The following is a 26,539-nucleotide window of genomic DNA, read 5'->3' as shown; positions in this document are numbered from 1 at the left end:
TATCTTTTCTCTGGGAATTTGTCCTCATCTCTAAACAGGATAGCTAGCATTCTGAAGTTGTCAATCAATGCTTACATTCGAGAGTCCTGTGATGGTTACTGAAGCAGCCCTTCCTCACTGGAGCTGCCCCAGAAGGTCACTATTTTGTGACATCCTCGAATTCTCATGAGTGCCAGAAGCTGACTAATTATGAGCAGGGAAGTGAGGGCCTTGCAATGCCCCTGTCTACACATCTGGCCTCCCTGTCAAACCCAGGACTCATTTCTGATAACTTCTTTGGCTTCTGTGAAGCAGCCTGGCCATGTCTGGCCGTGGGCGGTGCTCAGAATGAAGTGAACAGAAAGCAGACTGGGGGGGGGGGGACCCAGGAGGTGGAGATGATGGGCATTTTTAGCACATTTCAAAGTAATGAGAAGGCTTCAAAAGTGGTTAGTGATGAAAGCTGCTGCTGCATTTGCTTTCTGTCTCTATGGAAAATGAAATTCTGGATGGACTGAACCCGGCTAAGAAAAGGGACAGTGAACAGGAAAGCTGATGACAAGTGTGACTTGGTTATTTCTAGAGTGCTTTGTACTTTTCAGAGTGTTTTCCCCTGCACCCTTCTCCATCTGGACTGTCAGAGCACTTACTAGGCTCTTAGCATGGCAGCAGCCGGGCACTCCAGCAAAAAATCACAGATGAGGGAATCAGCTTCTTCCTAGCAGTGCCGTCTCGTCAACTTTACGCGACCACTTTGTGCCTCAGTTTCCTCAGCCACTGTCAGCAACAAAAGGGTGGGACTGTTTCGTTCGAGTAACTCTCAATGCTGTCATAACCAAACCTCCACATTTAGTAGCTCAGCACAGAAGATGCTTGTTTCTTAACTCCCATACCCTGTTTTCTTGAAAGTAAGACCTAGCTGGACAATCAGCTCTAATGCGTCTTTTGGAGCAAGAATTAATATAAGACCCAGTATCATATCATCATATATCATATCATACCTGGTCTTATAGTAAAATAAGACCAGGTCTTATATCAATTTTTGCTCCAAAAGACGCATCAGAGCCGATGGTCCAGCTAGGTCTTATTTTCGGGGAAACACGGTAGTAGACCAAGGAGGATGGTCCTGGTCTGTGTGTGGTGGTTCTTCACTCATCTGAAGACTCAGGTCTCTTCCATGTAATTGGTCCGCCATCTTTGAAGGACCTTGAAATCCATCCAGTTGGCAGAGGGAGAAAGGAAGGGTAGAGAAGGCAAACCCACTCTTAAACGCCTTGTCCTGTAAGGGATGTATAGTCATTTTGTGTGCATTCTGTCGTGGAGGACTGGGCATATTCCTGCCTAGAAGCAAAGGGTTGAGAAATGTAATCCCCGCCTGGGTGACCACTCCCCAGGGGTAACTGGGCTCTAGAAGGGGGACTGCAAAGTTTTGGGGACGTGTATATCGGGTGGCTCAATTTTTTTGCTGCTCTGAGAATATCTGTGAATGTGGGGGTCACAGATAAATTTTAGCAAGTAGGCGAATTCACAAATACAGAACTCGCAAATGACGAGGCTCGACTGTCCGTTGCAACCAGGGTGAGACTGATTGAGCTGTGTTTATGGCAAGGGTTCATGCAAAGGCTTCCAGAGCAGGTGGTGCCTGAGACCAGGGTCGGTAGACTTTCTGTAGAGAAGGCCAGAAAGCAAAACATTTAGGCTTTTGGGCCACAGTCTCTGTGACAGCTACACTCTGCCATTGTGCCGTGGGCAACATGTAAAAAAACGGGCATGGCTGTGCTCCAAAAAGCCTTGATTTTTGCAAAATGAAATTTGAATTTCAGATAATTTTTATGTGTCACAAAATGCTATTCTTCTTCTGATGCTTTTCCCCCCAAGCCTTGAAACATCTCAGCTTGGGGCCAAACAAAAGCAGATTTGGCCTGAAGGCCATAGGTTGCCAACTCCTGCCTTAGACACTGCTAGTTAGGGATGCCTACTAATTATGAAAAAAGCTAAATAAGTCAGGAAGGGACAAAGGATAAAGTTTAAAAATTCACCTAAAACTCCAAGACCCAGGGATTTCCACAGACAGCACATAAATATGCCTCATAGGCACGCATGGCCGCACAGGTGCCTTTGTGTAGTCCTGTAATTAATGTTCCCCTGCAGAATATGTGGTGGACATTTTGCTGTGTTACTAAGGATAGATCTCCATCGTCATGTGATCTGTTGTCTTCTGTTGCTGGATCATGATTTATGTTAACTCATTCTTTGCCGGTGTCTTTTAAATTGTGTTCACTTTTTTTCTTTTCTTCCTTGTTTTGCTGTTAACAAAAGATACAACGTGAGTTCACGTACACACTCACCACACAGCTAGTGTTATAGGGAGACGAAGATGAGTCACACCGTGTCCTGCTATCAGGACTCTTACAATTCATCAAGCCGCCCAGGCTGACACCAGCTGTTCTCTTAGCCAGACAGTGGTGGTGTTTCAGTGCTGTGGGGGTTCTGGAGTACTAAGGGTCTGATGTACTGGTCCTGGTGAAACCAGACACCTGCCTTTTCTTGGTCGGCAGCTCCCTTATGTTTGCCTGGGTTCCAGAGCCTCGTAGAATAGCAGCAAGGGAACCTCAGACATCATCTGGTCATCACCCATGCGCCTGCAGACGGAAAAGCAGAGACTCAGAAAGGTCGAAAGACTTAAGGAGAGTCCTTGCAAACTCAAACCCGGTGCCTCCGTCCTGACTTAAGGCCTCTTGACCATAGATGGAGCTCCCAGAATGCTGCTGTGCCAAACTTCACGTGTGGCTAACTCTTGGGCCACGTCAAAAGGACCCTCTCCGTGTGCCCAGGGTAGTGGGGATGGTAGGAGAGCTGATGGGTAAGCTCATGAGACCCTGACATCCCTGCTTTCTACTTCATGACACAGTAGGAACTGTGTTCGCTGCCTCCTCCTTGATTTTTCAGTCTGAGTTATAGACCTGGACGCCAACTCCCTCCTTCATGTTGACAGCCATCCTCAGCTGTCACCTGTCAGGAGCTTGCTCTCGGGTGTTCCATGTCCACATGTCAGGGATGACGCACATGAGACCGAGCGGCAGGTATTCTGGGAGTTTGTCACAATCAAATATAGGTAGGCCTGTTGTGCTTACGCACAAAGGTGTCGGCGGTAGTGGTATTTCGAACAGTGGGAAGTCACAAGTAGCCTCAACATCAGAATACGGGAGTGGCTGCAAGAACGGTGGCGTGTGCAGAGAATTCATTGCTCAGCCATTTAAAGATCACAATGGTGGATAAAAAGGGCTGCCTTATGGGACAGGACAGGAGACACATGGTTAACATGGCGTGATGAGATGAGAAAGACAAAAGTGCTATAGAAGTTCCGATAACAGCGTGTACAGATTAGCTGCCATATTGTGATCAGCTGCTCTGTGTGGGCTTGGGGTCAGTGGAGGCTCTACTGAGGAGATGGGCAGCTGTCCGTCTGTGCCTCTGTCTCCATCATTACGCTTCTGGAAGCCCCTGGCAGTGTGGCTCCAAGCTGACCCCCTGGAGAAATGCGTGGGGAAGGGTTAGAGGTACTGAAATGTTCCAGGTGGAAAAAATCTCTTCTCCAGGTGTCCATGCAGTGAAAGCAGGGTAATCGGGGAGTGACTGCTTGGGGGAAGAGCGTCAGCTGGTCTCTGGCAAGAACTCCATCCAGCCTACAGGGCGGGGAGACCATCTTCTCAGCGCTGTGCTGTGTGAGTTACGATGAGTGTATTACCCAGAGCATTACCAGTGAGGAAGCGTCACATCGGATGGTTGGTGTTGCTTGTCTGCAGTTCTGGGACTCCTCCCCCCACCACCACCCGCTTAAAACTCTGGACCTGACAGCTGAGGGGAAGGACTGGCCGGGGAGCAGAGCTGGCGGGCCCTGGAGAAGCTCTCCTGTTCCTTGACAATCTGTGTAGGATTCATAATGATTGTAGCAGGTGAGGCATGAGGTCCGCGTCTCAGACTGCAGCTGATGAAAATCTCTTCCCAAAGGAGGCATGCCCAGCCTCCTGGGAGGACCTTGGGAGGACCTCAGCCGTCCGGCTGGCCTGGGCTGCCCGGTTCCCAGCAGTACGGTCAGTGATGAGCAGCCCAGTGTCATCTGGCGGTGGTTCTTGTCTGCCTGCGAATGGCAGAGCCCGCTGTGCTTGGACCAGCAGGAGGTGGGCAAGGTGCTTGGGGCGCTGCAGCCTCCAGGGCAGCCAGCCTTGAAAATGGGGGTGCCAGGGGCCTGGGGTTTATGTTCAAAAAAATTTTTTTTTTATATCTGGACAATAATGAAAAAAAAATGAAAAATCACTGTAGTTGCAACAATTTAAAACATTAATAATATAAGGAAGGGAACGAACCAACACCACCATGAAACCCATCCCACTTCTTATGAGATAATCCCTGCTACCTGGAAATTTATGCAAAGTCAGGGTTGTACAGTTCAACCGCTCAGGAAGGGGGGAAAAAAAAAAACCATGCACACACACAAAAAAATCCCCGAATTGTAGGCCACAGCCAATTTCAGCCTACCAAAGGTATAAAAACCACTTTGCAAAATTCTTGAATATTTAACAGTTGTAAACCTGTGCATGCTCACAGGGGATCACTTTCCTTTCTTGTTTGGTAAATTGGAAACCTGTTCCGCTCCTTGGTCAGCGTGTCATTTACATTTCCTGTGTCACAGACCCCTCCCCAGACCAGCACGTGCAGCTTCACTTAGCTCCTTTCCCTTGTGTGGTGGAGTTTCCATGAAGGTGCACTGTGATGCTTCTGGAAGGTTCTTGGAAGGGCAGAGTCACCCTGCCAGGAGAGGGGAGGGTGACAGCAGCTCTCAGCATGTGGGGTGGCTGGGGGCTGCAACACTGTCCTCATCTCAGACCTGGTGTGTTTCCTTGGAGTTGATTCCAGCTTCTGGCCTCTTCGAAACGTGTTATTCTAATAATCTGTAGACTAAGCAACTCTGGTGGTGACACTTCCCTTCACTCCTGCTCATCTTCAGATTCCATTAGAGAATCTCATTTTCCTGTTGGGAAACCTTTCCTGATATTTCCCTCTCCCCTGTGCCCTCTCTCTGAGGCTGGGTGAGTTCTAGTCCCTTCACGGTTCCTTAGAACCCAGGGCTGCTACCCATGATTGTGTTCGCCAGTCCTTATTACGGATTGTGTGCTGGCTACCAGTTCCCTGTGGAGAAGCAGGGGAGCTCTGGAGGCAGAATGGACCCCCAAAATGCCCACACCCTAATTCTGGGGTCATGCCTGTGAATATGTTACTTTATATGGCACAGGGACTTTGCAGATATGATTAAGGTTTATGCAGAGAGCTCTCTCTGGGATCAAAGAGATGCCCCCACAAGAAGCGTCAGAGAGATTCCAGGTTTGACAAGGATTTGGGGTGCCGCTGCTGTCTCTGAAATGTAGGGACCTGTGTGCAAGGACTGGTGGGAGAACTCTAGTTGCTAAGAGTGGCCCCCAGCTGACTGCCAGCAAAGAAACGGGCCTCTATGCTAGAATACAGGGGAAAGAAATGTAGCCAACGCATGAATGAATGAATGAGGTTGGAAGAGGGGCCTTCCCACAGCCTCCTGGGTAGAGCCCAGCTAGCTGACACCTTGCATTCAGCCTGCGTAACCTGGGTGGGGAACCCAACTGAGCCCCCTCTTGCTTCTGGCTTACAGAACGATGAGATAATCAATGTGTGTGGCTTATTTTAAACCCCTAGTTTGTGGTGATTGCTTACGGCAGCTGTAGAAAACTGGTAAGAGCCATAGTGTTGGGAACACAGGATCTGGGCCCCTCTCTTCTGACTTCAGAATACAGTCATTCCCCTCATCCATGGGGGACACGTTCCAAGACCCCCAGTGGATGCCTGAAACTGCAGATAGTACCAAACTCTATATTTACTATGTTTTTCCCTATGCATACACACCTGTAATAAAGTTTAATTGATAAACTAGACGCAGGATGAGATTAACAACAGTAATAACATATAATTGCAACAATATACTAATCAAAGTTATGTGAATGTGCTCTCTCTCAAAATATCTTACTGTATTGTACCTATAACCCTCCTTTTCCTTGGAACGACATGAGATGATTAAGTGTCTTATTAAGTTGAGAATGTTCCCCTTTTCCCTTAAAGGAAGCACTTTACAGTTTCTCTTTGGCATGTCCGAATGGTCAGCGTCACTGTTGTTGCACTCTGGGGCCATTAGCAAGGAAAATCAGGATGACAAGCCCTGCAAAACCACGATAGGCCATCTCATCACCAAGATGGCTGTTAGGTGACTCGTGAGCTGGGAGCATCTACAGGTAGAGACGCTGGACAAAGGGACGGTTCACATCCTGGGCAGGACCGAGCGGGACCATGTAAGATTTTATCACGCTACTCAGAAGGGTGCACAATTTAAAATTTACGAATTGTTTATTTCTGGAAGTTTCCATTCGTATTTCTGGACCACGGTTGGCCGCGGGTAACTGAAATCACAGAAAGTGAAACGATGGATCAGGGGCACAGCCGTACATTTGCTCCTCCCCAGGGGTCCCTCAAGTGCCTAGTATGTCTCATTCGATATGTCCCAATCCAATTTTTCCTGGCTGTCCTGAGTGAGGTAATTTCCACCGTCTTCAAATAGTTCATCTTTCCCGCCGTCTGTTGTCTTCATTCCGTGGGCATTATCATTATAATGTGGGGTTCAGTTCCTGATGTCCCCCCCCCGTATTGCTGGGGTCACTTCCTAAGAGGTGTCCCCTGCTCCAGGTCCGCCCTCTGCCCACTGTCCTCCACCCTGCTCCCAGATGCACCTTCCTGAGGCACCTCCGCCGGCGTCACTCACTCCCCCGCTACAGGCATCCCGCGGTTTTCCTGTTCCCACTGAACCCAGTGTGGACCCCTCAGCCAAGAACTCACAGTCCTTAGTTGGGACCGCAGCACAGCTATGCTGCCGGATTTCCCAGGACTCCCTTTGGGCATTTGCCTTCTACTCTTGTTCCCTTCCACTCCCCAGCTTTCCCAACCCTGCATCTCGCAGTTCTCCCAGTCCTGGAGGGCCCTGCTCGTGAGCCATCTAGTTAGTCCCTGCGCCTTCATGGAGACCCCAGAGGTACCGGCATTTAGATGTATGACGCACAAGTCCCCATCAGACTGTAAATGTTTCAGGAGGGCCTTTCCCCTCTCTTTCCCCCTGAGCCTTGTGCATAATGACACCCATCACCCGTGCTCACAATCTTGGCATGGGTGTCAGAGTGAAGGAGAGAGGCAGTGGAATATCGGGGACCTATTGACCATATTAGGCATAGCGCCTGTAGTTGCTCATTAAAATACCTCTTCAATGAGTATTCAGTGCATTCATTTTGCACTGAATACTATTTTGAAATGGATGCCTCTAAGATCTTGAAATAGCTCAGAAGTGTTTTTAGCACACTCTTCCTGCAACAGCATTTCTGTTAGTAGGAGCTGCTTATACTGAGTTCCAAGATGGCCCAAACACTGGTATGTCATATTTTACTGTTTATACTATTACTGTCACCAATTTTACAATAACAGCGAACACATATTGATCACCATGGATTAGATCATTTAATTCTTACAACAGTGCTCTGAAGTTAGGGCGGTTAGTATCTACCTTTCATGGATGAGGACATGGGCACAGAGAGGTTAAGTGATTTACCCAAGGTCACACAGCTAGTTAGCCAAGGAGCCCATTCCCCACCCATGTAGTTTGGCTCTAGGGCCTGTGCCACCTCCCTCCACAGCTACCATTTTGTTTCATTTATCCGTGGGAGCACAGCCTTTTGTCCCTGGGTGAGCATCATTCACATGATTGCTGTTACTTGTTTGCTACTGTTTTTCACACTTCACATGTGCACGGGCTTTACAGTCTTAAAGGTGTCCCCCTCCATTGTCACACTGAACAGTAGCAGGGATGTGAAGGGTGGTGGACGTGACAAGGATGATTTTGTGTCCTAGTTGCATCCTATGGCCACGTCCAAAGGACCGTTCTCACTGAAGCCCACTGGATACAGAGGACGGGGAGCCCCAGGACTCCTCATGCCCAGGTTGCATCCCATCCACCACAGGCAGGACCCCTGACTGGGCCCCACCCCACCCCAGTCTGAATGCTGCTGTTCCCACACCAGACGGATAGTTGAGTCCACTTGAGACACTGACACAGGCCTGAATCGGAAATGATATTTTCTTAGAATTTCATTTTTGGCCTGTGGATTTTCCATTTGTGATTTCTTATCCTCTGTGGGGGTAGGGAGGTCCTTTTCAATTTTTTTTTTTTTGTATTCTATTTTTTTCCCAAGCTGGGGAAACATGGGGTAGGAAGGGGAAAAGAAATATTTCCATATTCCATCCTAGGGACGCTTGCCAAAGAGTCTGTCCTGCTGGCTGCTGGCTGGAGGCCCGTCCCCATCCTCAGAAGCCACGTCCACAGCAAGTGAGCATTCGGCAGAGCCAAAGCCAGGCCCCAGCCCAGGGGCCTCCATGGTGGCCTTGGCATGATTGGCTATAGGCAGACCTACCCTACCCAGGAATGCACCTTTGAGAACATAGCATCTCCTTGGCTCCAAAAGGCCCCCTCTGCTGGGAAGCTGCATATTTCCTATTCCCAGTCCTCTCCCTACCCCTTTTCGTTACTTTTAATAACTACACAGGGAGTTCCTTTCCCTGCACTAAAGATGATCACCAGTTTTCAGCCCGAGTGTTGACATTTTCTTCGAATCCCCAAGGGCCTTGACACAGGCGCATGAGTCACATTTTAGAAGAGGCCAGAGCTTGGGCTCTAGATTAGAAGAGCCTCAAGTTCACATACAGGGCTGGGCTTTGGACTGTCTGTGTGGCCCTGGGCAAGTTGCTTAACCTCTCTGAGCCTCCTTCAATTTTTTTTTTATCTGCAAAAGGGGTGGGCGTAGCCCCAGCATGGCTGTGCGAGGAAGGCATAGTCCTCTTCTGGTACACACAGTTGGCCCAGAGGAAGCTGCCTTCCTCATGCACCCCCTTTTCTCCCCACTCCCTGCCCCTCCACCTTGGATGGTGAAAGCGCTTGAGGACGTGGGCAGAGAAAATGCAAGGTAATGTGACTAAACCATTTCCCACTGAAAGGCTTCAGAGAAGGTGTTAATGATCTCAGCAGTTTTGCTCCAAGGAGCTGGGGCCACAGCTCCTCTCTTTAGAAGGACCCTGCAGGAGAGGCTTTCCCGTGGCAGGTAGCCCCTTCCGGTGGCAGGTAGCCCCTTCCGGGGGAGAACCTGGGCTCTGGGGTCAGAATGTCTGCTGATGCATCTGGACGCCACGGCTTACTAGCTCTGGAACTTTAGACCTTCAACTTCTCTGTGCCTGATTTTCCTCATCTGAAAAATGGCAATAAAAATGTCCCCTGCCTCTTAAAATGATTGTGAGGCTGAGATGCAAAAATGTGTGCACAGGTTTAAAAATAATGCTTGCCGCAGGAAGTGTGGAGTACTTCTTAGCTACTGTTCTTACAGAGCCGCCCCCTGTGTACATATGTGTGAGTGTGTGTGTGTGCGTGCCTGCGTGTGCATGTGCCTTTTATGTGTGTTTGTTTCCCCACTGGGATGTAAGGAAAGTGCTATACGGATTTAGGCACATACGTATGTCTCTGTAGGGCTTGGAGTGATTTGACAGCTGCTGTCCTTCATTCATCTCCGGGAGAAAGGGTTCTGAAGGATCCGCGTACACTTGAGTTGCCTGGTGGGCGTTTCTTAAAAATATTGACTCCTGAGCCCCAGCCCAGGGCCACTGAATCAGACGTGGGTATCAGCTGGGATCCCTGTTTGGTTTTCTTCTTTCTAGTCTCAGCCCAACAGACAGCAGGGCTGCAGACCCTGTACAGAGATGGTTTACTGCACGCTCTTCTTATCCCCAGTGAAACAAGAATTTTTGGCGGTGGGAAAGAGGAGGGGGAGGGGGTGGACCAATGAATATGGGGTCTTTGCTTGACTTTTATCCTGGATTTATGGAGCTTGGAAACGCAGGGGAGGTGGTATTTATTCCTTTCTGTGGAACTGCTTAATTCAGACCCACTCTCCCAGGTAGGGCTGCTGGTTGATTCCAGCTACTGAATTCATTGCTGTTTGTTCTCGCTCTGTATTGGGTAAAGGAACACATTTGATGACCAGCACCTGTGTCAGTTCTCAGCCTGCAGCGTCCTGGCCGAGGTGGGTCTTTCCCTGCACTAAGACTGTCCATACCCAAGATGCACCGAAATCGTCCCTGGCAGCGCCCAACTCTGGCCCAGGTTCACTTTGTCAGTGTTGCAAGTTTTTGCCATCTCTCTCCTTTGTGTAAGGGCAGCGACACTGGGCTTGGCACAGCCCAATCAGCCTGAGTGCAAATCCTGCCTGGGACATTTAGCTTGGTAACTTTATGTAAGTTACAGAATTATATGTACCCTCTCTTTTCCCTCCACAAAATGCTGTGGTGAGATGATTACCTGAATGGTCCCAACTCTTCCCGTGTTCCCCGTGTCTCTGACGCTGGACAAGATGATGTGACATGCTCTGGCCAGTGGGGTGCTAATGGGCACATTGCAAGCAGAGCTTTGCAAAAGCAATTCCGTTTGTACTGTGGGAGCTATGCCATCACCAAGAGAAGGACCTTTCCGACCTAGCCTTCTGGTTCCAGGACATGGATGAGAAACACGTAGAACGTAACCACACAACCAAGGTGCTCTAATGCTCCTTGTTGAGACCAGCCTAGACCAGCTGCCAATCAACCACCTCCCATCCCCTGAGGGAACCCAGCCAAGGTCATCTGAGCCGTCTGCCTGACCCCCAGATGCACAGATACTTAGTTCTTATGCTGTTGAGGTTTTGTTGTTATGCAGCATTTGGGGGGCGGGGGGATAGATACAATGGGAATATCGACAACTACGTGAGGACTTGGATTCTACAAGGGCAGTGGTTGCCTCGTACTCCCATGACTTGCCTGATATATATCAGATCCTTGTTAAATGATTGGATCAATTAGGTAATCCCTCTGTGAATGGTTCAGCATATTGCCGCCTGGTTCCTCTGTTCAGAACTTGGCTGGATCTCTGCCGTTCCCTATTGCCTGGGTTTTCTATCGGAGCAGAGGTGCTGCTTGGTGGACATGCATAGCGTGAGTGAGGCAGTGAATAGTGAATGAGGAGGGACAAAGAGTGAGTGTGTGTGTGTGTGTATGTGTGTGGGGGTGTGGGGGGGGAGTGGAGAAGCTAAGTTTTATGTAAGAAGCTGAACAGTAAGTCTGTTGACCCACTGAATACCTTGGGGATGAAGCCCCAAGGAAGCCTGGTATATCCCTCAGGGGGAAACGATTTCACACAGATACCCATGACCATGGGTGAGCTACAGAAACAGCAGCCCCCATATTTGGGGGCACATGCTCTTCAATAGGCCCTTTTGGGCCATTCGCATTGGATTCCCACTGTAAGACTTTACAGGGAGAAACGGCCCTTTCCATCATAAAGATGAAGAAACTCAGCGGCATCGGATGAATTACCAGGGGCACACAGCTACCAGGGCAGGGGCACAGCTGTTATGTCCAGGGCTGCCTGACAGCAAATCCAGCTTCTTTTAAACGCCATCACACTCTGCAGGGACTTGAGCAGGCAGCCAGGCAAAGCCGGTTCGTTGTTGAAATTCCACCAGAAGGGATGTGGCTTGCCCAAGGTTATACCTTGTGACCAGGTTACCTGACACCCCTTCCAGGGCCCTTGTGTGTCAGGTTGAGATCTCACGGGTCAGTGGGCATCACTGAAATGCCCTGGTAAGTTTCCTGTGAAACGTTGTCAGTTTCCTGGTCTCCACATGAGCTCCTTAAATTTCTCAAAATAGAATACCAGCCTCTGCTGTGGGCCACGTCCACCCCAACAAGGAGCTGCGGAGGGAAACCCCCCTTCGGGCACCAACTTGCCCATCCTCCCGCCTGCCAGCTCACACAGTGAGAGCAGGGCCAGTGCCAGGGAGGTTACTGGGCCTCGGCTCAGGCTAGCGCTGGCTGGGCAGGAGGCGGAGGGAGTGGCCGGCAGAAGCGCTGCTTGGCCCGCCGCCCCGGGCACCTGCCGTCCTCGTGTGTTTGCTCAGTGGGTCGGGAGAGGAAACAGGATGCTTTCTGTCAGGCCCTGGGCGTTCTGGGCCTCGGGGGCCAGCTGCTAGGCTGGCAGCTTCTCTGAGGAGCTGTCTCTTGCCCTTTCTGTACTTCCCTCAACTACCTGAGAAGCAGGTAATGGCACCTTAGGTAACCCCAGGAGAAGGCAGGAGGCCCAGCTAGTGTGCATGGAACGGTCAATGCCAGGGTGCCCAGGAGCTCCACGCCAGGCACCTTCAGCCCTGAAGAGAGAGAGGCCCCCTCTGGTGGCACCCCAGGCACCCCCAAATGTCCTGCCTTGCACCATACCCAACCCCCTTTTTCCATAGCAGCAAGTATTTGCTGGAGTTCTGGCGAGACCGTCTGGAGACACACAACTGCCTTTGATGAGACATGAGGAACAATTTAAATTCATCCAACGTTTCAGTACAGCTCCTTTCCTGTTACAACCATGTGAGAGACGGTTCCGAGGGCATGTAAGAATGGCAGAAACCAGAGGATTTCTGCCTTGATGAGACAGAGTGCTGGAGTAACCGACGTGTGAGAGCTTTATGGTTTGCAAAACACTTTCACGTACACTCGCTCACCTCGAGTCTCCCACATCCTGTGAACAGAGCACTATTAATAGACCCATTTTACAGGTGAGATAACTGAGGCCAAGAAGAGCCCGAGTGACTCGCCCAATGCCGGACAGGTAGAATGAGCGTCAGAGCAGAGACTGGAAGCCAGGTCTTCTATCTGAAAATCCAGACTTCTCTCTAGTTCACTCTCGTAGTAGCAGACATTAAGGAATACATGGGTTTCTATCCGGGATTTGTGCTCGAATAAAGTCAGAGTGGCAAGAAAGGAATTAACATTCCCTGAGCTGCTTTTGGTTTAGGATCAGCCATGTGTGGTGTCTCATTTAATCTTCTGAGGCAGGTCTTCCTTGCCCCCAGATTACACTGAGGAAGTTGGGGCTCCCAGAGGTGAAATGGCTTTCCCCGAGTTCCATATCAAACGGAGGGCAGAAGGTGGATGGAGGTCTCTCTGCCTCCAGTGCCTCGTCCTTACTCTCCTTATGCCACATTGCCTCCTGTTGAGACCAGGTGTGCCAGGGCAGGCTGGCAGGGTGAGGAGGCTGGCACACCTCCTGGCGGGGGAGGGGTGGAACCCAGAGCAGCAGATGCTCTGCTGGTCCTTTGGAGGGAAAAGCTCAGACGTCAGCCTTGTGCTTCCAGCCTCCCAGCCCCCTCCTGTCCACAGTCACAGATCTGTGGTGGGGAAGGCGTGACCTGGTGGGTTTTCTGCTCCCGTACCCGCACCAACTGAGAAGTCACTTAAGGGGGATGTGACTAGCCCCACCCCACGGAAGGGATGGCAGAGCTTGGAGTGGAATCGGGGACCCCTGGCACTAGGCCCGAGCTCTGAGGGTCCCCTCCTGCCACCTCCTGGCCCCTCCCTTTGCTTTCTTGATCACCTCCAGCTCTCCATGTGTCACCTGCTGTGGCCCTTGTGGCCCTTGATCACAAGCCCCTATATAGCTCCCACTGCCCACCCTGGGTTCCATTTACATGTGGCTGTCATCTCCAGGAAGCACAGGAGGACCTCAGAGTCAGGACAGATGTGACTGTCTTTGGAGCTGCGTGGAAGTTGGGGCTCTGAGGTGGTGGATCTGGGTTCCCAGCCTTCCTGTGTGTGACCAAGGGCAAGCTGCGTTGTCACCCAAGTTAAGTGCCTGCCCCCCTGGTCCCTGCTTGTGTCCTCCTGCAGCAATTACAATGGGTCCCTGTGGTCCAGCACTTACAATAGGCCAGGCTGTCATCCCACATGGCGGTGATTTCCCTGGGACCTGTCAAGATGCAGTTAAAAGAACATTTTGCTGGGGAAAGGAGTCCTACATCGTGGGCTTAACCCACCTGCCGATGTGCTGGTGCACTTACCTGCCAGTGACACTTACTGAACACATGCTGTGCCCCAGGCCCTGAGGCTCAGGGGTCAGCTACATGGCCAAGGTCAAAGTCAGTGATTGAATCAGGAAGGGAGAGCAGGCATTTTGTGGGTAGGCCTCACATGAGGGCCCCTAACTCCTGTGCCATGTGACGAGGGTGCTCTGCCTGTCTTCGTCCTGGAGAGACCCTGGGGTCCCACGTACTGGGCCTGAGGAGCTGCCCATAGGCAAGCTGGCCTTGTTGTTCTGCTCACTGTGCCCTCAAGTGTCTGGCTCCTAGTGGGTGATGGTCCACCTTGGATGAGTAGAGAAATGCAGGAATGAGTTGTCTGAAATGCACAGACGCCTAGCTGACTTCTCTGGATTCCTGACAGATACAAGAAGTTGCCCTGCGCAGGCCACCGCCACCTGCCAAGGTACAGTCTTCCCTGGGCCTCAGGTTCCTCACTGTACAGGGGCCACACCTGGGCCTCCTGCTGGCTGCCTCGAGCTGCCTGCACCTTGCGCTGCTCACCGCAGCCCTCCCTCGGTCGCCTCCCCCTTGCCGCCATGGGCTCCCGCCAAACCAGCCCACCATGGCCTCCCTTTGTTCTCCCATCTCAGTTTCTGGCAGCCCAGTGCAGCCCGGTCCCCCAGCTTGCTTCGCACACCCCTTTGAAGCCTTGACAGGCAGCCAACGGAGCTGGCCCAGCACACGGGGCCTGGTGCCAGAGCCTTGGCAGCCACTGCCCGCCTTGCTGGCTCCCTGGGTCTGGCTGTTCCGGGGCCCATGCACACAGGGACAGAAGTGCCTAAATGTTGGCCCCAGCTGGCATGGGCATTCTTCAGGGGCTGGCGGCTGGGCTGTTCCCACAACCCGGAGTCCTTTCTCAGGCCTCCCGTGTGCTGTAGCCCTCAGGATAGCGCACAGCCTCTGGTCCCCGCAGAGAATTTTAGCAGGAAAGGCCTGGCTGGGTTCTGAGCTCTCCAAGGAGAGGCAGGAGGGGGTGGCTCCAGATATGTGCTGAGCACCTCCGTCTGCCATCTCTGGCTGTGGGACTTACCGGCTTCGTGCCTCGGTATCTTTCCCCTTCTGTATGTGAGCGGGGAGAACAGACCACCTAGTACACGGCACCTGGTGAGGAGGGATGAAACGCTGCGGGGTAGCACACTGTAAGCGTAGGATAAACACTTGCGGGAGCTCCTTGTCAGTGCATGGCGGTTACCCCTGGAGTTGCCGAGAGCACGGGAGCACCAGGACGGGCAAACGGGTGTGTGTGAGCCCAGCTCAGCGCCATCCCCCATCCCGGCGCGCCTCCGACTGCTGTTACTCCTGTTAAAACTCCGTGTGACACTGAGGGGTCTTTGGTTCTTATTTTGTAATTTTAAAAGAAATACAGGGTCACTGCACAATTTAGGAGATTCAGGTAGGCGAAAGGAAAAACTGAAAACCACTTGTAATCCTACAACCCAGATACATATAGCCAGGTGTGCACACACAGTGATGGGCTGAGTGTTTGTCCCCCATCCCCCAAATTCATAGGTGGAAGCCCAACCCCCAATGTGATGGTATTCGGAGGTGGGACGTTTAGGGGGGTGATTATGGTTAGGTGACATCATGGGGTTGGGGCCCTGATAATGGAAGTAGTGGCCTTGTAAGAAGAGAAAGCTTCTCTCTCTCTCTCTCTCTCTCTCTCTCTCTCTCTCTCTCTCTCCCTCCTTGAGAGCAAAGCGGAAAGGCCATGTGACAACACAGGACGGTGGCTGTCCACAAGCCAGATAGTAGACAGTGACCAGGAACCCACCTAGCCAGCACCTTCATCTTGGACTTCCCAGCCTGTAGAACTGTGAGAAAGAAACTCTGCTTAAGCCACTCAGTCTGTGGTATGTTGTTATAGCAGCCCAAGCAGGCTAGGACACACATACACCGGAATAGCCTGTTTATAAGCTATTATGTGTATATAAAATAATTCATTCACACATACACAAACACACATATTCTTGCATATACATGTATTTGAAAAAGTAAAGTATTTGTTATCAGCTACTGCTATTTAGCCTAAGGTGAACTTTTTTCCCTGTTCGGACACTTTCCGACATTTAAAGGCCACAGGGTCCATGGTAATATAAACGTGCCATACCCATTTCACAGACCAGGACGTTAACCCACTGAGAAGCAGCATAGGTCCCCCAAGAGTACCCAGCCGCTTGGGCACAGCTGACACCCGGATGCTTCTCCGTGAAGGTCTCTGTGGTTCCCTGAGGCCGATTTCACAAGAATCTAAATTCTTTGAGAACAGGAATTGTGTCTGCGTCACTGAGCATCGTCTCCCTGGCACCTGCCATGTGGTGGGCACTCTGCTAATAGTTACTGAGTGAATGAACGAAGCTCATTTGTTCATCAATCCCATTTCTTCTTGCTCAGACCTCATTGTAGCACTCAGTGTGTCTTTCTGCGTGGCCACCCTCACTAGCTTGTGTACTCCTCAGGTCAGAAACGTGTCAGATGAACTGTGAGCCCCCCGGCCCAAGGCCAAGGCCTGGCCACGGCAGGTGGTTGGTAAATGAATACTGAATCCTAGAAGCAGGGGTCTGGATTCGAGGCCGTGCCCTCCCCACAAAGCTTTCCTGAACTCCTTCATTACAGGCAGAGGTTAAGTTCCCTGGACCCACTGAGTTGCCAGCCATCTGCCTGCCATCGTCAGTCCAGGAGCAATGTGGAGGGGGGCCCCTGCCTGGCATACCTGGGGTTGGCACACTTGGGCTGCTCTGCAGCAAACCTCATGGCTGAGGGTTAAGTAACGAGGCCAGGTACCTCCCTTTTGTCAATCTCCCGGGCTGCGTGGCGGGTGGCTGGTAGCTGGTGTGGGAGGGCCCCTTGGCACTCTTGCTCCTTTGTCTCTGCTGCCAGCGGGGCTGCTGATGCCCACAGGGGCTGCCTGCCCAGCCGAGTGTATTGTGGAACACAAAGGCTGCACAAATAAAAGGAAAACGACCCAGGAACTGCCAGGGAGCTTATCGCCCTGTTTCCTGGTTGTGGGGACGGGAGTGGGAAGGCTTCGGGGAGTATTCTGGGCCTCGTGACGGCCTGCACGTTGCATGGTTCTTGGTGTCGTGGGCTCAGCATTGGCCTCAAAGCAGCCAAGTCCCTTCACCTCCCCAAGCCACAGCTTTCTCATATATGAAAGGGTTCTTAGAGCCCTTGTGGGGATTAGATGAATTGAGATACTTAAAGTCCCTACTGTGTGGCTGTCTAATAATAGTAACAACACAGCAGTCGTTACAGCGTCCGCTAATACATCCTGAGCCTTTATTCTGTGCAAATGCTGTTTTAATTGCTTTGTATGTATTAACTCATTTAATCTTCAGAATGACACTCTGAGGTAGGTAGTACTATTGTCTCCGCTTTATAGATTAAAAAAACCCTGAAGCTCAGAGATGTAAAGTAACTTTTCCTAGGTGATACAGCTCATAAGAAGCCACTCGGAGATTCCCACCCGGCACTCTGGTTGTGGAGCGTGTGTGGATGACCGTCTTGCTGCACATTTCTTCCCCCTACTCTTCCGTATTACGTGTCCCTACTGATGGTGACAGTGGTGACATCCGTGATGACCATGGCAGTGGTGGGGACGGGGATGGAGGAGGAGGGAGGTGCCTTCATTTTGTATAGCGACCTGCTCGTTGCTGGCATTTCAAACCCGTTTTCATACTTGATCCTCAGCACGCGGGGGAAAAGAATGGTTTTGAGATCCGCAGAAGCTAAGAGGGGGCTGAAGACCCGTGCAGCCACGCGTCTGGAGCTGGGAGGAACAGATGGGGGTGGGGGCTGTCCTGGCCCACACGGCCAGGCCTGTGGCTCAATACTCTGATTGCAAAGGTGGGCACAGGGCTGCTGCAGCCTCTGCTTCACACATGCTTGGGGCCCAGCAAGGAGGGAGATCTGGGGCTATGGCAGGGGGAGAGTTGTGAAGTCACCCCCACCCCTGCTGCCTCCTTGGATGTGGTCCCCTTTCCACAGGACAGTCGACTGGGCTCTGCGGTCAATCCACTGGTGACCTCAGACCGTCCAGTGAGGTTGGTGGGTCATAGCTCCCATTCTTTGAGTGTGGACACTTCTTTATCTCAGTCGATCTCTGCAGTGGCCCTAGGAGCTGCATATTGTTATTATGAAGCTTGTTTGGATATTCATATTGTTATTACTGTCAACGTACAGATTGTATCACAGCTTTATTGCCCTTGTGATGCTGAGTAACATACAACAGCATCTCAGTGGCTTTCAGTAATAATTGTTTATTGTTTGCGCATGTGGGGTGATTGGCCAAGGAGCCCTGCTGATTTTGGCTGGACTCTACCCCCGCCCCCCCCCCCGCCACCCCCCATGTCTGGGGCTTGGCTGCCGTTGGCTGGTCTAGTTGATCTGGGGTTGCTGGGGTTTCTGGGCTCTGCTCTGTATGTCTTTCATCTCCTGGGACCAGCGGACTAGCCAAGGAATGTCCTTCTCATGGCGAGGGCAGAGGGCAGAGGGCAGAGGGCAGGGGCCAGACCACACCCACCAAGCAAGGACTGTTAGGCTTCTCCTTGCCTCTCATTTGCTAGCACCCCGTTCGTCAAAGCAGGTGACCTGGCCGATCCCAGTGTCAGAGAGGGAGGGCACAGCGAAAGGTACATGGCAGAGGGCGAGGATGCAGCCAGGGGTGAAGAATTGGGACCCTTTTGCAAGTGGTCACAGATGATGTCATCTCGGGTGTCCCTCAGCGTTCCCTGAGCTCTGCTGTCATCCTTACCTAAAAATAATCACAATGTGACAAAGAGGAAGGAGATGAACAGGCAGTGAGCATTGACTGAATGTGGGCACTTCACTTAAGGAGTCAGGACAATGCTTCCTGAGGCTCCGTGGGGCCAGGGTACATCCCCAAGGTTGCCCAGCAGAGAAGTGGCCCAGCCAGCTTCGGAATGTCACCTGCCTATTTCTGTGTGCATGTGTGTGTGGGAAAAAGTCCAAACCCGCACCTCGTCCGACGGAGGACGCTTACAGCCAGTTCTCCCACATAGGGTTTCTTAGGGGCTGGAGGCTTGAGGGGAAGAAACAATAGGACAGAAAGGCAATCAATCACCTCTTCTTCCAAGGGGCAGGCAGAACCATTGGTTTCCTACAAGCTTCCTCTGGGCCATCATCCCAGAGCCTTGCACATAGTGGGAGGACCCCTCTTGTAAACCTGGGAGCCTTCAGAAAAGGAGCTTCCGAAATGTCAGTGTCATGGAGAAATGAAGCCCTTCCTCCATCAATTAGCCGCCGCTCACAGGGCTTGCCAGTGAAGACAACTTCCCAGCCTTGAGGATAAAATCTACGTCAGGGCTCTCATTTTGAAAATGGCCTCCAAGTAAGTAGCAAATCCTTGTTGTGTGGTTGGAGCTGTCTCTTGCGCCTCCTCACCCATGGCAGAGCCCCAAGAAGCAGAAATGCCAAGTTCAGACTTTGACCTCTATCTCGGAGGCTGTTCCCTAAGGAGCACTGATCTCCGCTCACTTGCCTTGGGCCCCTCTCCACACTTTCTTGTGCTTTCCCAGGCCCGGAAGACACGTCTGAGGGGGACTGCTTCATGGCCGTGGCCAGATTTGGAAGGCTGGGCCTCCATCTGCTTGGCCAGCTGCTTCCGCACCCCTGCTGAGCTGTGAGCTTAAAGGAAGGGTCACCTGCACCTCTTTTGGCCCTGACCTTTGGCCTAGTAAAAGCAGAATGCAGAGCCTTGAATGAGGGTGATAGAAACAAGAGGTTCTTCTCTTCTTCCTCCTCTTTTTCCTCGTCTTCTCTGCAGGTTTATTCTGTGCCCGACGTCAACGCAGCTATTGATTTGTCTTCCCAGTGAACCAAAGGTTTATAAAGAGCATGCCCTTCCTTGTAAGAACTAGTTTTCTTTTCCTCCTGGAGGACTCCTGTTCACCCTTCTGTACCTGGCTACAGAGACCCTTTTCCATTAAACTTTCTTCGTCCCTCTCGCTCCCCAGCTGGAGTTGCTGCCTGTCCGCTCAGGACCACTCAGGTCTGTGAGAGCCCAACCGTGCTGCGGAGGGCAGGGACGGCAGCTCCTTTATTCATCTCCGTGTCCCCAGTGCTTACCACACAGGAGTAGACCTGTGTGTGTGGCGTGGATACACACATCTGTAAGTGCAGATACCCTCGGTTCAGCAGAGCGCTTGCATTTCAGATTGCTCGTGTCTGGCTTGGAAGCTGGAATGCCTGCCTGTAGCACCCAACACCATCTCCAGACAAAGCCTGTGGCTCTGGCACACAATTTTACCCTCACGCTTGGCAAATTTGTGTCCAAGTGGAAAGAGTCCAGCCTTAGCGTTTGATAAGCTCAGGTTTGTGTCCTTGCTCTGCCTTTTCCCCGCTGGTGACTTTGAGCAAGTTACTACTGCTTCCTTCCTCAGTTTCCTCACCTGTAAACCGAACATAGAAATGTTTACTTTGCCTTTGTTGGAAAGAGTAGAGGTGATGTTTGCAAAGCCCTGGTGTGAGCACTTGCTATTATTATTATTATTATTATTATTATTATTTTAATATATATAATTTTAAAAATTTTATTGGGGAATGTTGGGGAACAGTGTGTTTCTCCAGGGCCCATCAGCTCCACGTTGCTGTCCCTCAATCTAGTTGTGGAGGGCGCAGCTCAGCTCCAAGTCCAGTCGCTATTTTCAATCGTTAGTTGCAGGGGATGCAGCCCACCCTGCCATGCGGGAATTGAACCGGCAACTTGCTGTTGAGAGCTCGCGCTCTAACCAACTGAGCCTTCCGGCTGCCCCAGCACTTGCTGTTATTGAGATGATCTTTTCTCTGAAAAGGCACCGTTCTTACTGTCTCTTGTGGGGAGCTGGGGGGCAGCGGTAGGGACACAGTTATTTGGAGGCTTCCCTGGCTTTGTTTACTCTCTTGCAGGAAAGTACCTTTGTCAGACACAGCAGGACACCTGCCTGCTGCTCCAGCCCTGCCTGGAGTCCCAGGAAATCAGCAGGACAGGAGCCACCTGCTGCTTGCTGGCCTGCTGTTTAGACAGCAGTCGCTGTGGGAACACCCAGGGGCAGGAGAGCAAACACATTGCACGGGACTTGCATCCTTCAGCCAATGAGGTGCCGGCACCTTGCGATTTCTAAGTGTTCCCAGGAGCAGTGTTCCAACGGCTGTTGAGCTTCCTCCGCCCTCACACTTGGGGGCTCAGGGATGATGGAGGACCCTTTAGGGTTCTGTTCCCACCCTGGACCCCTTCCCTGCTTTCCGTCCTTCTGCGTTTACTGGACACTCGCTTAGCATGGCGGGCACGATGCTAAGTGCTGGGGACTGGATGATGAGTGACACGTGGTGCAGGAGACAGACAAGACAACCTGTGTGGATGGCTTGATAATAGCCCCCCATCCTAATCCCTGGAATCTGTCATTGTCACCTTCCATTGCAGAAATGATTAAGGATCGTGAGAAGGGGAGACTATCCTGGATTCTCCAGGTCAACCCAACCTCATCACCAGAGTCTTTATAAGAGGGAGGCAGAGGGGGAGCTTTGACCACACACGAGGAGAAGGCCATGTGACCACAGAAGCAAGGACTGAAGTGACGTAGCCAGGAGCCAAGGGTGCCCGCAGCCTCTTGAAGTGGAAGAGGCAAGGGGTATATTTTCCCTTGGAGCCTCCAAAAGGAACCAGTCCTGCCCCCACCTTGATTTTAGCACCTTAGACTTTTTTTTCTGACCTTCAGCTCTGTAAGAGAGTAAGTCTGTTGTTCTTAGACGTGACGCGCACTGTAGTTTGTTATGGCAGCAACAGGAAACTAAGACGCAGTATCACTGATGAGTGTTGATACTGCTCTTCTGTAGTGACCAAGGAGGCTTGGAGCCCCGATGCAATGGGTGTGTTAGCATCGGTGCAAACACAGCCTCGCGAGTGTGTGTGTGTGTTTTCATTCCATTACCTCATTTTTCAGTTTTATCCTAAGGGGATAATTAAAGGAAGGGGAAAAAAATTTTTTTGCGTGTGAAAATGTCCATTAAATCATGTTTTGTTTTGTTTTTTCTTACGTTTGAGTATGGAAAATTTCAAACACCTGGCAAAGCAGAGAGACTTGTATAATGAACTCCCATATACCCATTGCCCGGTTTTAACAGATAAACATTTGCTTTATTTACCTCATCTTGTCTTTTCCAAAATATTTTCAAATTAATTATAGACATCGTAACACTTCACCTCCAAATATACCCGGGTAACTTTAGCTATGATAATACAAAGTTGAAACCAAACTGAACTAGACAATGATTAAATAAATGTGCTTCTCTACCTGGAGCAATATTGCGAGACGCTTAAAATGATCATTTTGAAGTGCACTTCACCAGCTGTTTTTAAACTATGATTTTTTTCCCTTTACACAGCTTCCCATAGTTTCTAATAATGTAATTGCCTGATTATTTAGTTAATGTCCGTTTCCCCTACTTGTTTGGGGTGGGGGGAGGCAGTGTTCGCTTTGCTGTTTTGTGTTGACTGCCCAGCACGGGGCCTGGCCTACAGTAGGCGCAAAATAAGGTTGGGTGATTAAATGCCAGATGAGCATTTTTTAGGTCCTTGAAAACACATAGTGATGCAAGCAAAGCACGTCCTCTCGCCTGAGCACAGTATGAAGACGCATGTGCTCACAGACGACTTCTGGAAGGCGGCGCTGGGAGTGACAAGCTTTCATGCTAGTGTGATGGGAATATGGGTGAGCTTTGTTGTTCCTGCTTTATTTCCTCTGTGTGGTGGTCACGCACTTGTCACAGCACATGTGTCTGCCACTGCCATCCTGGAGGCAGCTGCCATCGTGCGTCCTGCTTGTCTGGTGCAATCCAGGAGCACAGGCACCTGGACCCTGGAGCGGGGACACTTGGTAGTGAAGCCATGCCTCTCCTTGACGCGTCGCGGGACCCTGAGCAATCTCTGAACTTCTCAGAGCTTCGGTCCTTGAATTTGACAATGTGATCATGGGACCTGCCCCTCTGCATTTCTGTCACTCAGTGAAATTATGAATGGAGCGTGGATGGGAGCACACACTGCGAAATGTTCCAGAGCTGCTGCTCCCCTCCTGCTCCAACTTGACACCTGACCCCTGGTACTCAGAGGAACCCTGCAGCCCTCCGATTCCCTCTGGCCGGAGAGTGAATGAGCAGGTCCACGGAGACACACAGCGAAGTCAGGGTTTTCCTAGGTGACATCTGAAAGTCCTTGCTGATGGTAAATGGCTAATTAACAGTGATGGCTAATTAACTCAGAGTACTTCCTCTGTGCTCACCCGTCTTACTCCCTGATTGGTCCATCAGTCATCCAGTGGTATTTCGTGAACGCTTCCCACACACAGGGTGTATATTCACCACCCTCAGCAGTTGCCAGCCCCACCCACACTCTCGATTTTTAAGTGGCACCAGAGTCCGTGGATATCTGGTCCTTAGGGTCGTGAAGGAGGACACAGGTGGTCCAGCCAGGGGATGAGAGGCAGCCTCATTTCTTTATAAGAAGAGCTTTTAGTGGAGGGATCTTGGCTGACCTCCCCTCACCTTTCTTCTGAAAGATCCTGTTGTTAGAGCCTGTGTGCTTCTCTGGGCTGCAATAATAAAGTACCACAAACGGTGTGGCCCACATGACAGAAATTCATTCTCTCTCAGTTCTGGAGGCCCCCAGTGCAAAGATCAAGGTGTGGGCAGGCTGTGCTCCCTCTGAAGCCTCCAGGGCAGGATGTGTCCTTGCCTCTTCCTAATTCTGGTGTCACCAGTTGTCCTCGGGGTCCTTGGCTTGTGTCCGCATCACTCCAGCCTCTGCCTCTGTCCTCACATGGCCTTCCTCAGTGTGTGTCTGAGTGTCTGCACCTCTCTCTCCTTACAGGACACGCGTCCCTGGATTAGGGCCTGCCTAACCCAGTATGACCTCACCGTAACCTGATGACATCTGCAAAGACCCTATTTCAAATAAGATCCCATTCACAACTACTTGGGGTTACGATTTCAACACATCTTTTTGGGGGACACATTTCAACCCATACAGCCCAATGTAAAAATAATCCCTCCAGCTTCTCCTGACCAGCAGCGTGATTTGCCCGAGGGCCTCTGCTTGGCGGGTACAGACGAATGACTTATTTTTCCGGTGGGTCCTGGACTGGGCCCGTCCTGTTCATTACCCATTTTGATTCTACATCAGCCCTGACGCGCATTCATTCAGGCAAGCAAAACCAAACTTCCTGGGCGCCTGCTCTGAGCCCAGGCCTGTGCCGGACTCCGGAATACAAGAAGGCCGCTGTAACCCTGGCCCTCAGGGATTTCAAAGTCCACTGCAGTGAAGAAGCTGGCATATGGGAACAAACAGCTTCAATCATTACCACTTCGGATCACAAACTGGAATGTTGAGAAAGAGACCACTCGGCTGAGCTTCTCGCCAGAGATGGCATTTTGCAGAACCTCCTGAGCAGCAAGGGGCAAGGAAGACAGGCTCCTCCTTCCAGCAGAAGCCTTGAGAGGGAAGACGTGTGGCGCTGTCGGGGAGCAGAAGGAAGGTAGCACATGCAGAGAGCAAGGCAGGCCCAGATCACAGAAAGGGGTTTATGTCTTATCGTGGGGACTGCCAGGTGTTAACATGAGACTTTACAGCTAAATCAATATTGAGCCCCTTCTCTCTGGATAGCTCTCAGTTGTGGGGGGCCATCCTGTAGGTTTCTCAGCAGCATCCCTGGCTTCTGCACCCCAGATGCCTGTCGCGACCCCTCCCCAGTCAGGAAGCTCAAAGTGCCTCCAGACATGGCCTCATGTCCCCTGGGAGGCAGATGGAAAATCACCGTCCATTAAGAACCACCGGTTGAGACGAGCAATTCCCGATATTCAACTCCAGAAATCGCTTTTATTGGTTGTCCCTCCTTGAGACGGAGTTTTTCAACTGAACAAACTTCATTTGTTAAGTGTTCAGTGCCCTGCTTTCTTACTTAAAAGTATCCGCCAGTTGGGGTTTCTGATCTGGGTCACCAGGCAGAGTTGACATCATTCTGGCCTGTGTCAAACAAAAAAGCTTCATATGTTAGGGGCTGTCTGTGGCCTTATTGTACAGGAAGGTACCGTTTCTGATAGACTTTTAGACGGATTGAAAAATAGCCTGAAGACGCCCTGTGAGGAGACCTGAGATCCAGTTGGAATCACTGGTATAAATTTCCGTTTTGCTGTCGGAAGTCAAGCGTTTGGATCACGTGTCCTCGGAAGGTTCCTCGGAGTTCCAGATCTCTCCAGCAGTCTCCATCCGTCGTCTCCCCGTTCAGCCCTGAGCAGGGTTATTATTCAGTGTGTATTTATTTAGCACTTGCCACATGCCTTGTGCTTCCCTGGGCACGGCCACTGCAGTACCGGGGACATAGCCAAGTGGAGCACGCAGTTGACAGCAGGAGGCTAAGAAAGAAAGTATCTCATTTCCGGTGGTGGTGAGTGCTGAGAGAGGTGTGGCCCTTAGCGCGCTGGGTGGGTGGGGTGGTCTCTGGAATTACAGGACCCTGGGAATGCCAGGTGCCCCTCCAGCTCAGCCCTCGCTTGGCTCCCTTCAGCATAATTCCATGTGTTAGTTGACAGGGCCCAGTCCCCCTTCATTGGGGCGCAACTGCTTTATGGCTTGGAAGAACAAGTAGCAGGCTTTGCCCTGCTAATGGAGAGGCGTTTCTGAGAAGTGATGAGGGCCCATCTCACAGGTCCGGGGAGAGGGGTTCTTGCTGGGACCTTGAACTTGAATCTGGCCTGGTTGATGAAGCTCCCTGTGACAATGTTCTGAGGGAGGAAAGATGGCAGTTCCTCTCTCCCTCCCCAAAAGTCTTCAGCCAAGGCCTCAGCACACCCAAGGGCCCCTGCAGTGAATTTGAGCCTTTGTGCGCAGGTCCTCTCGGGGAGGAGAAGGGACACAGGTGGGCGGGGAGCAGGAAGCAGCTCACCTTGGCATTGGGTGTCCGCCCCTCCTCTTGGCCACTGGAGGCTTTCTTCCTCCAGGCCACAGTCAAACACTGTGTCTCCTTTCTGTCTTTGTGCCCTGGGTGTGTGAAATGGTAGCCGCTTGGCAGCGAGCTCCAGGAGCTGGTCGTGTACCTGCACACGTTCTCCCCTGGCCTCCTTTCCCGTTTCCTCTCTCCTCCCCCTCTCCTCACCTGGCGGCCAACTAATTCTCCTTTTAAAATACAGTCTGGAGAACAATCCAACCAGCTGTCTTAGGGATTTTTTTCAAAGACACAAATCCCAGCCTGTGCCCTCCTTCCTTTAGTTAATACCCTTCGGTGCCCCCTCACCCCCACCCTCAGGTGAATGCCCTAATATCTTCATGGTCCTTGTGTGGCTGGTGAGGCCCTGGTGGGTGCTGGCTGGGCTGCAGGAAATGCCCCGTCTGGGCAGTGGGAGATGGCCTGACACCCCCCCCCCCCAGGGGAAAGGTGGCCTGGCCACCAAGAGCAGCAAGGATGCAGGCATGAAATGGCTCAAAGAGGATCAGGGTGGGGACGTTGGCTCTTTCTCTGTTGAGATGGGGA

General features: G+C 51.4%; 1 long non-coding RNA gene across 13 annotated transcripts in view; it reads left to right on the top strand.

Annotated features, from left to right (window-relative positions):
• The window catches only part of LOC109443383 (uncharacterized), a 242,668-nt gene that overhangs the window by 152,990 nt on the left and 63,139 nt on the right, over positions 1 to 26,539 (top strand). The window contains exon 4 of one of the 13 annotated variants that reach the window (XR_012490627.1): positions 23,884 to 25,456. The exons of the other annotated variants lie outside the window; for them this stretch is intronic. This is a non-coding gene — a long non-coding RNA (uncharacterized LOC109443383). The remainder of the gene's footprint in view (positions 1 to 23,883; positions 25,457 to 26,539) is intronic. 13 annotated transcript variants of the gene reach the window in all.

Source organism: Rhinolophus sinicus, linkage group LG12 (assembly GCF_036562045.2).
Source record: "Rhinolophus sinicus isolate RSC01 linkage group LG12, ASM3656204v1, whole genome shotgun sequence".
NCBI classification, from domain to species: Eukaryota; Metazoa; Chordata; class Mammalia; order Chiroptera; family Rhinolophidae; genus Rhinolophus; species Rhinolophus sinicus.
This window is presented reverse-complemented; position numbering and strand designations above follow the sequence as displayed.